General features: G+C 41.5%; 1 protein-coding gene across 1 annotated transcript in view; it reads right to left on the bottom strand.

Annotated features, from left to right (window-relative positions):
- IL22 (interleukin 22) overlaps window positions 1-14,711 on the bottom strand; it is a 53,504-nt gene that overhangs the window by 24,513 nt on the left and 14,280 nt on the right. The gene's annotated exons all lie outside the window — the stretch shown is intronic.

Consider the following 14,711-nt stretch of genomic DNA (forward strand, 5'->3'; position numbering starts at 1 on the left):
TAATTCAGTTACTATTACCAGCCACCACGTTGCTTTTCAAATATGTGAATGTAATATTAGAAATCAATAAAATTTGTTAAAAAAAAGAAACTTCAATAGGTGTTTTAAGGGCTATTTCTTAATGATGTCATTTTCATCCTCTCTGGAATCAGTTTGAAATAATTTATAATTATTCTGGTATAAATATGGTGTTCTTCTCACACAAAACCTGCTGAGGAGACAGCCTAAAGAACCACAGTAATAATCATGGAGATGGTACACATTGGGGGAAGTGATCTACCCAGATTTATTGGCTTAGTCACTGGGAACTAAGATTGGCATTTTGAATAATTAATTTAATATGCTATAATATACTATACTAGAATGGAATGGAATGGAATGGAATAGAAAGGGCTTTTCAACCTTTTCAGCCATTGTACCATTTTTAGGATATGGCAACATCGGAGTACCACCAGTCGCCTAGCAAGGTGTCAAAAACTTGATGACCAAAAAGAAAAAATTAAAAAAGTGATGAAGTATAGTTAGTCCTCGACTTACAACAGTTCGCTTAGTGACTGTTTGAAGTTACAATGGCCCCTCAAGCCACAGCCGAGCAAGACACCTGCCTGCCCGCCTGGTGATGCTCTTCCTCCTGTCTGAGGTTTTCATTGTTATGAGCATTTCTGTTGAGGGTGGGGTGGGGATGTTGGTTTTTATTTCCCCCCCATCTGCTGGATGGTTGCAGCAGGTTCTGGTCACTTCACATGACCCTGGGACACTGTGACCGTCATAAACATGAATCAGTTGTCAAGCATCTGAATGTAAATCACAAGACCCTGGAGATGCTGCAACATTCAGCTGATTGGTGCTTCTTCTGGGTTCAGAAGGGCCAGGATCAGCTTCAAGCTCCAGCTGGAGCCTGGCGCTGATCCTGGTGCTTCCGCTGAGCCCTGACAGCCCTGCAGCTTCAGCCTTCTCTCGCTCAGGCTTGTGCGGTGCTGCCACCGATTCAGCTCATTCCCCTCCCCTGATACCACTTTTCTAGGATGGTCGCATACCACCTGCCAGGTGCCAATGTACCACAGGCGGTACCCGTACCACTGGTTGAAAAGCCCTGGCATAGAAAATATTTTCTAACGTCAATTTTTAATATGTGCCTATTCATATACGTATGTTTTGCTTTGTTGTGCTGCAATAGCTTGGAATATTTCCAAGTTTAGATGTGTTATTTAAGTTTTAAAAATATAGAAAAATAAAATATTTGTATATCTAAAAACTATAAAAATTTGTAAGGATTATAAAAGCACCTGTAAGCAAGATGTGATGACTATTTTAAACAGTAGTGATTGTGGTGTTTTTTTTGTTCCAAATAATCAAATAAGTCAAAACCATTCTCTTTCCTCCAGTTTTTGGAGAACAGACTGATAGGAACTGTGATTGCTGCACACTATCTATAACGGGCATGTCAAACTGCCGGACCGTTGGCCAGATGCATCATACTAAAACCGCGTCCACCCCATTGCCGGCAATGGGGGGAAAGTCGCAATATGTCGCGCGGCGTCACATGATGTTGTGAGTTTGACATGCCTGAACTATAGTGATTGCATTTTAAGGTTAGAGTTGACTATTTTGTAAATAACCATTAATAATTTATTATGCTTTTATGATTTTGAGATTTCTATATTATCAGCTAGCCAAAATCTTGAAATGAGGGCAGCTTATTAATATTATAAATTAGAAATTGAAGTGTTCATACAGTGATTTTTTAAATGAAACATGTTTGCAAACAAAAAACCTTTTAGGGATAATTAGTAGCAATAATGTTATAATGCATTTGCTATTTAATAAATGCCATAAACATAAGATAACGTAATACAACTGGATATATTTGTTTAAAATACTGCATTAAAGGTAAATGAGAAAAGGCACCAACACAATTGTTAATGATAGCAATAATATGCTGTTGTTTACTATAATTAGGGAATTGTTTTATACTTTGCAGGTTATAAACATTTTTCACAAACGCTTCATAATAATCCCTAGCACAAAGTTTCTTAAATAGAATTTAAAACTACGGTAGTGTAAAGATTTACTCAAACAGGAGGCAGATGTATTGGAGGACACATGTTGAACTAAATAAAACTAATGTTTTAAAACCTACTCCTTTTCTAATTCAGTGGAAAAGCTGTTTTTGTTAATCTATTCAGTTAACTGGTTCTGGTTAAAATATTTCTGTTATACAATTAGAAAAAAATTAACCACCAACCACCTCTATCCTTGCCTATTCTGTAGTTTTTAACTATCTAAATAAACTGCTTTGTGAAAAAAGACCTCTGGAATATTGATTAAGCTGACTTTGTAATAATGCCGCTTGGGGGTATGTGAAAAAGCCCTAATAAGCAGGCATATACATAGAATGAAGGCTACTGCTAAGTTTGTAAGCCGCCCTGAGTCTTCGGAGAAGGGCGGGATATAAATGGAATTAAAATAAATAAATAAAAATAAAACTTTTTAAGAAGTAACTAATATCCTTTTCATTTTTATTTTTTAATGTTACTAGAAGCACATTTTAGTCTTCACTTCAAACACTTTTAGATTAGAAAAAAAATCATTGAAATAGAATAAACTTTTCAAAGTGCTTAACATTGTTGTCCACCTGTAACTGGGACATGAAGAACAAACAAAACCTGGGAAATAGACCTGATATATTGCAAAAAGGTACTTGAAGAAAAAACACAATATGGAAGTAACGATTTAGAGGTGGTAGGACTTTAAAATTAAAGAAAGGTGTGTGCTTCAAGTGATAGAATTTTATGAAGTAGATACAGTAGGGGAGAAGAACAGTGAAACTACTAGAATGGAATGAGAACATGAATGATCTGTAAATTCTGTGGCGGTTGCAGAATGAACATTAAACGGTACAGATTTTAAAACCATTGAATTCAATACATTGGGAAAATACATCAATACAGGGCTTTTCAACCAGTGGTACGGGTACCACCTGTGGTACATTGGCACCTGGCAGGTGGTACGCGACCATCCTAGATACGTGGTAGTGGAGGAGGGGAATGAGCTGAACTGATGGCAGCACCGCACACGCCTGAGCAAGATATGGCTGGAGCTGCAGGGCTGTCAGGGCTCAGCGGAAGCGCCAGGATCAGTGCTAGGCTCCAGCTGGAGTTCAGCGCTGATCCTGGCACTTCTGCTGAGCCCAGAAGAAGTGCCGACCAGCTGGAATGTTGCAGCATCTCCAGGGTCTTGGGATTTACATTCAGATGCTTGGCAACTGATTCATATTTATGATGGTCACAGTGTCCCAGGGACATGTGAAGTAACCAAATTAAGTGTCCCAGGGACATGTGAACCAACAAATTAAGTGATCAGAGAATTTGCTTTAGTTATGAGAATTTTCTGATTAAACAAGGAAAAGGAGAATCAGGTGGGAAATCAGACACAGATAAAAACGCAGCCAATGAATAAATGCAAAAATAATATATTTTTGAAACTAAACTAAAATATCATTTTCAGTGGCAAAGCAGCACACCACAGAATATAACATCATAGGTAAACCTGGACAAATGTGATTCAGGTGAAATTTGAAATTTGATAGCATTCCTGTTATGATTATTATTTAAAAATTGACATTCTGCTTAGATCAATATATAGAAGAATATTTCAAATGAGAAATTTGTCTGTTCTTTTTTTCTGTGATCCTGTAGCAAATATTTGGTGTTTCAAGCTGATGTCTTTGTTTCAGTCACTGATCTGCACACATGTGTGTTACAGTGAGTTGGGTTGTTATTGTTAGAGTTAGTCAGTGAAAGCCATTTTCTGTCCTGTCAAAACATTCTGTTCAATCAGTATCATTTCCTCAAGAACACCAATCTTTGTAATTATAGAGTTTAGGTTCCTCTTCTCTGAGTAAGGTAAAGCCTCTGTTAATTTTATGTATGTGCACAACACAGAGCTAACAGGCTAATGTTATGACAGTCTGTCATTTATGCTGGATGGCTCATTATTTTAACTCTGCATTATTTCCACAGTAAATAAACAAAAAATAAATGGATTTCTTTATGTCCATATGAATTACTAGGTCATGTGTAAATATTATTCAGAATGATAACCCATGCATTGAAAATAATGTACTGAGGTGAATAAATTCAGGTCACTTTCTTGGACATTTCTAATAGCAGACAAGGAGAATAGCAAGAAATTGTATTGTTTGGAAAAAAAATCTTTCTATTTTGATAAGATCTTAATCTTTTATGATTCTAACTGTACTCAGGTTTTTAATACAGCCAGATTAAATTCTTCTTTGATAATTTTCACATTATTGATCTGTAGAATCAGCAGGGTGCTTACTCCCAGCCTAGCCTCCAAAATCTTCAAAATGTGCAAAAAAATATGAAGAGATTGTGTTATGGTAACATTGAAATATGCCTTTGCAAACATTCCAGGACAACCATGTTAGTCTACAGCTGACAAAAATCAAGAAGAGGCTGATAGCACTTTTTCAGACTAGCATATGCTTTTATGAATTAACAGCTCACTTGATCAGATGCAGTAATTGTCTAAACTGATGTAGCTTTACACTGAGAAAAAGTACTAATTCCTTCTGAAGCATCCATTGTTCTTCCTTATTCTCAATGTGCTCATTAAAACGAGCACTTGCTTTCAAATTACTTTTCCACATTTTTGAATTTACCTTCTTGGATGGTGCTACTACTGGTTTTATTACTGTACATTCATCAACATAAACCTTTTGAAAGGCAGCCAGTCTGAAAGAATCCAATTGAAGGAGCTCTACCTTATTGTTTTCCCTTGGGATTTAATTGAAACATGGTAAACCAGGAAAAGTACACTGGAGGGAGGATAATGCAATAACAAGCAAGATATTTAAGCAAACTAACTAGCCACTTTGTCAGCAAGTCACACTCCATTAGTAAGAATTTCAGTTTGGAGGGAAATTTCCAAAGTTGATGGTCCAAAAACAGAGTGTCAGTTATGGACCAATTTTGGGGGGAGACAAAAGCTCACAGAGAGATCTTCACTCTAAAAGCAGAATAGTCAAAAAAGTGGGCAGTGATTACCTTGAATAGTAGAGAAAATAATGAGACAATTGAAAATATAGTGGGTACTAGGGAGAAGGGTTGAGTGGGAGGGAGTGTATTCCCAGATGTATCTCCAACTGTAGGTTGTTCAAGGGCAACGTGTGGCATTTGAGACTGAAAAGTTTTCCCATCCAGGCTTTATATTAGAATCCGGATTTGGTGTGCAGTTCTTTGCCAGTAAGTTATAGTCATCTTATAATTAATTTTCTAAGCTAACTTGACAAAGAAAATGGCTCAGAAGCACTGCTGATCAACTTAATTTTTTATCACACTTTATTAAACTGAAAAAAACTAGTTCAAGAAGTAACATTAGCTTTCTAACACTGAGACAACTGAAAATAATATTAGAGACTGTAGTGCTGCAGGATTATTAAAATTATTCAAGAGGAAGAAGAAGAATACAATGTAATACAGAGAACTGAGGTTGAAAAAAAATACTATGAAGTTTTCCAAAAAGACAGAGAGAAAAAATCCAGTTTCTGTCAACGCTGCAAACATGGAATGTTTTTGCTGTGACAATATGAGAGGCAGCCTTTTCCTTTAAACTGTTTTGCTTTGAATCAATGAAGATGGGGGGGAGGAGAATGCTAACCAGGTTGTTTTAATAAGATAAGAAATGGCGGCGCTACAGAAAGGAAGTGAAACTTTGCATGTTAAACTAATTGGAGAATATGATTTATGACATGTAAATTAAGGGAGGGAATTGTAACGTATTGGCCTTATATGCTTAAATCATTTGCTTTATGCCTAACTGCTTGCTTAATGGCTGACCTACTTTTGTATGTTATGTAACGGTTGCTGGCTGAGCTAGACTTGGTGTCTCCGGTTTTCGGCAGGAAACTGCTACTTTAAATCTATTGGTTGCCGCCTAGAGGCCAACTGTATAAATAATTGCGCAGCAACTATTAGCTTGCTTCTGTTATGTTCTGACTGAGAATAAACTTGTTGCTGTTTGAACACTTCGTCTAGCTTAATTTATTTATTTATTTTAATTCCATTTATATCCCGCCCTTCTCCAAAGACTCAGGGCGGCTTACAAGCTTAGCAGTAATGCCTTCAAGAATTGAATAATTAACACTGGCGACAAAGGTGGGATGTGCTGCTTCATTGTAAGAGCCTGAAGTCACTAGGGGGTGAGGCCAGCACAGAGCCTGGCAGGAACTACATTCCCCCCCCCTCAGTCTGCCTAGCAAGCCATGCTGGAGACCACCATGCCCTAAGGATCCATCCTAGGGCCTACGCAGAAGCCAGCAGCACAAGGCAATGTGAGAAACAAGCAAGACTACTCACCATGGCAAAAGTTGGGAAGCTCGAAGAATTCGACGTGACACACCCAGAGAGATGGGTGTCCTACATTTCCCATGTAGAAAACTACCTCCGCACCAACCAAGTTGGCGAAGATGGGCTGAAGGCTGTGACCCTCCTCTACGTGTGTGACCCAGCCACCTTCGATATCACCGAGAACTTGGTTGCTCCCACACCGCTAGTGTCCATGAGCTACATGGACTTGGAAAAAAATGAATGAATGAACCTTTATTGTCAAAGTACAACCATGTATACATTGAGATTGGCTGAGCCTCCCTTTGTGCCCCCCCCACAACTCACAGTGACAACAAACCCACCATCTTGTTACACCATGTGAGCTAATTGCACAACACACTGGCCTTGTAAGTCATACATAAAATTATAAAATTATTTCCTGTTCAAGAGCCTGACAGCCCATGGATAAAAGCTGTTCTTCAGCCTGTTGGTATGGCTGGCTATACTCCTGTATCTCCTACCCAATGGTAAGAGAGTAAAGAGATAGTGACCAGGGTGTGAGTCATCCCTGAGAATTTTCCTCACTCTTCCAAGGCAGCGAGCCTGTCATCCAGTGGTATCAGGGGACAGCCCACAATGTTTTGTGCTGTGCTCACTACCCTCTGTAATCCGAGACCACTTCAAGCCAAAGTTATCCATGATAGCATGGAGGCATGCCTTCGAGCAATGCGAACAACAACCTGGCGAGTTGGCAACGGAGTTCATTGGAGCTCTTCAGCAGGCGTCTTGACTATGTAATTTTGCCAATTTAGAAGAGAGACTAAGAGACCGCTTAGTCTATGGACTCAGGAACAGAAAGCTCCAACAAAAACTTTTCGCTAAGGAGACTCTCTCACTACAGGAGGCCTTGAACAAGGTCATGGCAGACAAAGCCACCGGAAGGGCCGTTAAGGCACTGTGGCCCTCCAAAAGCATGCCAAGCACCAAAGCCATCCACTACAAGGACACTGAGCAGATGGAAGACACCAACTCTGACTATGAAGTCAACAAGCTACATTGTCACCAGGTAAAGAGACCAAGGCTATCTGACAAGGCAGTCCCATTCCCTAGGTGCATGGGCTGCAGAGGCCGCCATCAAATTGCGGAATGCCATTTCTGAATAGCAACATGTTGGGTGTATGGAAAACAAGGCCACATCACTGCTGTCTGCCGAGGTCGCCAGCGGAACCATCAGCAGGAAGAAGCATTCAGGAGAGGTACCAAGGCCCCGAGACAACACCAAGTAGGGTTCTGCTCCAGTCATAGGAGCGTGATCTGCACTGGTGCCCACCGACCTCTTAAGCAGAAGCTTCGACTGCAAGTCGAGCTTCAGGAGTTCCATGTAAAATGGAACTGAACACAGGCTCAGCTGTGTCCATCACCTCCATTGGAACCTTCCGGCACATTTGCAGCCTCAGCAACAGATGGGTCAAACTTCATTTTACTCACAGACTTCCAGAACTCCCGAGTGGCGGTCAAGGGCGAAGCCACATTAGCGGTGAAGTTCAAGGGGTTTACAGGCCCACTAGATGTTATTATGGTGGCAGGCCAATGCTTGAGCCTCCTAGGGCTCAATTGGTTTGATGCATTGGGCATCCAAGTAACCGGCATTCACCGGACACAGGCGGCAAACTTGTCTTCAGTCTGCCTAGAGTTTGCAGATGTTTTCAGTCCAAGCCTGGGAGAGTACAAGGGTCCTCCGATAGCATTTAAGCTCGATCCCCTGGTAACGCCAATCCGGGTTAAGCCCCGTCGAGTGCCTTTCATGTTAAAGCCTAAAATTGATGCAGAGCTGGATAAGCTAGTCAGTCAAGGGGTATTGCAGCCTGTAGACCGTGGGGTGTGGGAAATCCCCATCGTAACACCATTCAAGGCCAATGGAGAAGTATGCATTTGTGCTGACTATAAGTGCACCATTAACTGGGCACTTCAACAGCATGCGTACCCAGTGCCAGTTGTCAGCCATATTTTGGTGTCCTTGCAAGGAGGCCATGTGTTCGCTAAATTAGATTTATCACAGGCCTAGCAACAGCTGCTGGTGGACAAGGCCATGGTAGCCGCCCAAACCATTATTACACATAGGAAGGCCTTCAAGGTCAAGCGCCTACAGTTTGGGGTGAGTGTAGCCCCAGGTGTTGGAGAGTATGCTCAAGGGTATTCCAGGGGTTTGCCCCTACTTCGATGATGTGCTCATTGCCAGGGAGTCTACAGAAGTCCTGGCTGAACGGCTTAGAGCCATCCTTCAGCGGTTCCACGACACGGGACTCAAATTGAAAAAAGAAAAATGCAAGATTGGGGTACAGTCAACTGAGTTCCTGGGATTCCAGATCGATGCCAATGGCATCCATCCTGCAGAGTCAAAGCTGAAAGCGATTCAGCAGGCACCAAGCCCTAGGTTCAAAGGAGAGCTTCAAGCCTTCTTGGGCCTTCTTAAATTTTACCATGCCTTCCTCCCCAATAAAGCAGCAGTGGCAGAGCCGTTACACTGGCTCTTAGACAAAAACACTCAGTGTCAGTGGACCAATGTCCACAAAAGGAGTTTCCAGGCAGTCAAATCACTGCTGTCCTCAAACTCAGTGCTCACACACTTTTAACGAAAAGTTGCCAGTTTGCGTTGCATGTGATGCATCCCCATATGGGGTTGGGGCTGTGTTGAGCCATCTGTTGGCTGATGGGAAACAGTCTCCCATCACTTATTATTCAAGGACCCTGTCTTCTGCCAAGTGTAATTACGCGCAGATTGACAAGGAGGCCTTGGCCATTATGGCCAGGGTTAAAAAGTTCCATGACTACTTGTATGGATGCCATTTCACGATCTTCACAGACCACAAGCCCTTGCTAGAATTGTTCATGACAAACAGGCAGACACCTCAGATTCTGTCCCCCCAAATGCTGAGGTGGTCTATATTCCTTTCAGCCTACAGGCTGATTCATAAGCAGTGCAAAGAAATGGGCCATGCAGATGGCCTTAGCAGATTGCCCTTGCCACAAAGCTCATAAAGGGTGCATTCTTTGGGAAAGTAGAGTCATAGTCCCCAGCTCATTAAGGGTTCTTCAGTCTCTGCATGAAGGCCATCTGGGAATAGTCTGGATGAAGGCACTGGCAAGGAGCTACAGGGCTAGATAAAGCTATCAAGGCCTAAGTACATGGTTGCTACATGTGTCAACAATCCAGACCGGAGATGTGCAGGCCGCTGTCCACCGATGGGAGGAAATGCACACACCGTGGTCCAGAATCCATGTTGATTTTGCTGGGCCCTTTCAGGGACAATTATTTTTAATAGTGGTCGACAGCCACTCTAAATCAGGGCTTTTCAACCAGTGGTATGGGTACATTGGCACCTGGCAGGTGGTACGCGACCATCCTAGAAAAGTGGTAGCGGGGGAGGGGAATGAGCTGAACTGGTAGCAGCACTGCACAAGCCTGAGCAAGAGACAGTTGAAGCTGCAGGGCTGTCAGGGCTCAGCAAAAGCACCAGGATCAGCGCCAGGCTCCAGCTGAAGCTCAGCGCTGATCCTGGTGCTTCTGAGCCCAGAAGAAGCACCAATCAGCTGAATGTTGCAGCATCTCCTGGGTCTTGTGATTTACATTCAGATACTTGGCAACTGATTCATATTTATGATGGTCACAGTGTCCCAGGGTCATGTGGTGACCAAAACCTATTGCAACCACCCAGCAGATGGGGGGAATAAAAACCAAACACTCCCCACCCCACCCCCACTGCCAATCCTCAACAGAAATGCTCACAACAATGAAAACCTCAGACAGGAGGAAGAGCACTGCCAGGCAGGCAGGCAGGTGTCTTGCTCGGCTGTGGCTTGGGGGGCACTTTTTTCAGTGCCATTGTAACTTCAAACAGTCACTAAGTGAACTGTTGTAAGTCGAGGACTACCTGTACTTCATCACTTTTTTCCTTTTGTTGGGGAGGGGACATCAGGTTTTTGACACCTCAGATGTTGCCATATCCTAAAAGTGGTACAATGGGTGAAAAAAAGCCCTGCTCTAAATGGTTAGAGGTGGTGCCAATGTCCACTATGACTACTGCTAGGACCATCCAGGTGCTGCAGAAATTATTTGCAACACATGGGCTCCCAGTCTCCAACAACGGGGCCCAGTTCACCATGTCAGAATTCCAGGCTTTCCTCAGGGCCAACTTCATAAGGCACGCCACGTCAGCTCCCTTTCACCCATTGTCGAACGGACAAGCAGAACACATGGTTTGCACAACCAAGGAATCCCTGAAACACATTGTAACAGGAGATTGGCACCACAGGCTGGCTGATTTTCTACTCTGCCAGCACACAATGCCTTGCACCACCACAGGCAAAAGTTCAGCTGAGCTTTGATGGGGCAGGCGTTTGATCATCAAACTGGACAGGCTGCACCCCGACAGTTGCCTCAGACACGGCACGGCCAAAAGTGCCCAGAAGCTTGCAAGTGGGTGACTGGGTTTGGACCCAGAATTACAGGCAAGAGGCCTTGTGGGTGGCAGCAAAGGTTGTTAAGGTGTCAGGACCACTCTTATATGAGGTGGTCTGGAAGATGGGCGAGTCATTCGCCGGCACATTGATCAGCTGCATCGGCAGCTAGCAGATCAGTTGCTGGCTCAGGACTCCCAAGAGGGACAGACACTGGGTCCACAAGACAGTGGTGCAACAGAGCAGTTTGTATGCTCTGAGAGAACTCTTCCACATGGTGATGGAGAAATGGCCATAGAAGAGTCCCCTTCTGATACACAGACTGTATCCCAGGATCTGGACAGACAACCTGCACCAAGGAGCAGCCCAGCAGATTTCGCTGAACAATTGGACTTTGGTTTGGGCCGACTGGGACAGGCCAGCCAAAGGGACTCAAGTCACTCTGACTCCACTGAACCTTAGAACCCTGGTCTACCCAGCCAGGCAGGCAAGCAGGTAGACCGGGCAATTCCTGTAACACCCCCCCCCAATGTTCTGAATGGTCACGAAGGCCGCCTAAGTATCTGCAAGATTGTGTAAAGTAAATGAGTGTTTGTGTATCCAGGTGGAAGAAGTGTAATGTATTGGCCTTATATGCTAAAATCACTTGCTTTATGTCTAACTGCTTGCCTAATGGCTGACCTACTTTTGTATGTTATGTAACGGTTGCTGGCTGAGCTAGACTTGCTACTGCAGTCTGTTAAGTAGGTTTAGGGTGGGAAACTGCTACTTTAAATCTATTGGTCACCGCCTAGAGGCCAACTGTATAAATAGCTTGCTTCTGTTATGTTCTGACTGAGAATAAACTAGTTGCTGTTTTAACACTTCGTCTTGCTTAATGCCTTCAAGAACCGAATACTTAACAGGAATTGTGTATGATATGATGTGTTCAGGGGAGGAGAATTCAGATTCTGGCATCCATCCATGAGTGCCGATGCTTCATTCTCATTATTATAGACTTTTTAGAATAAACAATGCCTGAATGTTCTTTTATCTGTCTCATTAATTGGAACCATGACAGTTTCCACTTCTTTTTCCTCAAGGAATGTTGCTAATAAAACTTTGCAAAGAAATGTTGCTAGAACATTTAAACAAAAATCAACTATAGTTACCTCAAGTCTCTAATGTGAATGGAACTATGGGAGAAACAGAATAAATCCTATGGCAACCATTCTGCTAAACATGAGTCTGATGGAACAAGGACACAGCTTGCTAATTCAGGCAGACTCCCATTTCATTGGGTTGGATCCTCAGAGCCACCTAGCCCAGAAAATACTCCAGGAACTACTGTAGATGACTGGAGACTGGAGACAGAAAAAGTTTCCAGCTAAAGTCAGTGAGAAGTTTCTTTCCTTATCTACATAGCCACATGGAAAAGATTTCAGATGGAAGAATAATAGAATCAGGGCTGTAAGGACCTTAAAGATTTTCTAGTCCAACTGCTTGCCCAAACAGGAGACCTTTTTGCAACTGGACAAATGGCTGTCCAAATTTTTCTTGAAGATCCCCAGCGATAGAGCACCCACAACTCCAGAAAGCAAGCTGTTCCATTGATTTATTGTTTTCATTGTGTCAAAAAAATTCTCCTTAGTTCGGAGGTTGCTGCAAGATGGACACTGGGGGATGAATTCTCCTTCCCCAAGTCTGACTTCTACCAGCTGGGGAGTCCAATAAGACTGAAAGTCACCCCATAGAGGTGACTGGCCAAAGGGTGAAACTTTGCAGATTGTGGGTCAGCGGTAGCTGGCCCATTTGATCCAAAGGAACCCTCGGGACCGGCAGAAAGAAAGGCTGACTGCACCCATATGGTCTGCCATAAGCAGCTGATTGTTGGAGACAGAGAACTTCAAAGTGAAAGCAAACAGCCAACCTGGGTGAGATTACTTTCCTTATCTCTCTGCAAGTGGAAATTCCAGTTCCGTGGAACAGCATTCCAACAGCATTTCAGAACAAAGCCCTTAACTCCAGGGAAGGAGGAGGTATTTTCCTTTCTTACCCCTCCCTCCTGAATTATAAGCGGCAGTTTAAGTTTCTGACAAATTAAAACTGACTTATAGCATTACTGTGAAGCTGTCTGAGACATAAAAGAAGGATAATTTGGGAAGCTTTTGGTTTTATAGATCCTTCTTGTTTATTTTTTTTTTTTTTGAAAGTCATCAGAGCTTTAACTTTTTAAACTTTCTCAAAGTATGGTGGGAATGGACATATAATGACATCTAGTGGCGAAACTGAGAATTATACGCAGTTTGCCCTGATCAGAGTAAAACTTGGTTGTATGCCCAGACATGGCTTATCTCAGTGTCCTTGGAATTTTGAGTCCTGAAGACTGTGGCTGGGAAAGAAAGACTCTTTTTGGATTGCCCTGTCTTACAGGATGGATTATAAATATAAATAAAAACTGTGTCTGGAGTCATCGGACTCCCCTGGATTACAAACACAGCTTGACCTGGAATCTTTATAAGCTGTTTCCGAAAGAGTGAATACCAAGAAACCCCTTTGAACAGAAGAATTCTTTGGATTACAAATTTTGGCTTTTTCCCCCCTGCTTCTTTTTTTTCTATCTTTCCTTTTTGCCCTTCTGATCTTTTTTACCATTCAGAAATTAAAGGACTGGAGATAAAAGATGAAAAATATAAATTACAAGCATTTGCAGATGACTTGGTTTTTATACGGGAAGATCCATTGGAAAAAAGCCCTAAACGTCTGGAGAAAATAGAAAAATTTGGAGAAGTGGCAGGGCTGATAATAAACAGAGAAAAGACCAAAGTGCTAACAAAGAATTTAACAAAAAAACAAAAAAACTAACTAACAAAAGAAACAAATCTTCAAATAGTTAAAAAAGTTAAGTACTTGGGAATTTATCTAACAGCAAGATGTGTAACAGTAAAAGAAGACAACTATGTAAGACTGCTAAAAGAAATAAAATTGGATTTGGAAAAGTGGAAAAACCTTCAACTGTCAATGTTGGGGAGAATAGCAAAAGTGAGAATGAATATCTTACCAAAAATACTCTTTTTATTTCAAACGATCCCTTGTAAGGCTGGGAAAAGCCTTTTTTGATGAACTGAATACAATAATACTGAAATTCATCTGGCAAGGAAAAAAAAGCTAGAATTAAAGTGAAAATGCTACAAGAAGCAAAAGACAGTGGAGGATTTGGATTCCCAGACCGCAGGTTATACTACCAAGCAACTATTCTAACATGGCTTAAAGAATGGATAATACTTAAGAGATAAAAGACTATTTTACCTAGAGGGGCATGAGCAACAAATTGGTTAGCATGCTTTTCTGTGGTATAGAAAGAATAAAATACATAGATACTTCCTAAACCATTTTATAAGGAATGCATTTCTCTCCGAATGGGAAAAAATAAAAGAAAAAAATTATATTAAGATACCTGAATGGCTTTCAACAATGGAAGTTTTTGCTTACCTAAATTTAATTAACTATGATAAAGTTGTGACTTATAAAGATATTTTGGATAACGAAGGAAAAATGAAAGACAGACAAGACTTACAAGAACAAGGTATTGATTTAGCATGGTGGCCATATCTGCAAATTCAAACAAGATATGAAAAAGATGTGAAAACAACAGGATTTTATAAAGAACAGACAGAATTTGATCAGATATTGTTAAAAACAGATGAAAAGTTGATTAAGAAAGTCTATAGATTTTTGTTAAATTTAAAGATGGAGGAAGAACAAGTAAAAGAAAAAATGATAATATGGGCAAAGAATTTTGGATATAATATATAATTAGAAGAGTGGCAAAAATTATGGGAAAGAAATACTAAATTAACTAAAGCAGTACCATATAAAGAAAATTTATACAAAATGTTTTCCAGATGGCATATGACACCAGTG

The sequence above is a fragment of the Vipera ursinii genome (assembly GCF_947247035.1).
Source record: "Vipera ursinii genome assembly, chromosome: 6".
In the NCBI taxonomy this organism is placed as follows: domain Eukaryota; kingdom Metazoa; phylum Chordata; class Lepidosauria; order Squamata; family Viperidae; genus Vipera; species Vipera ursinii.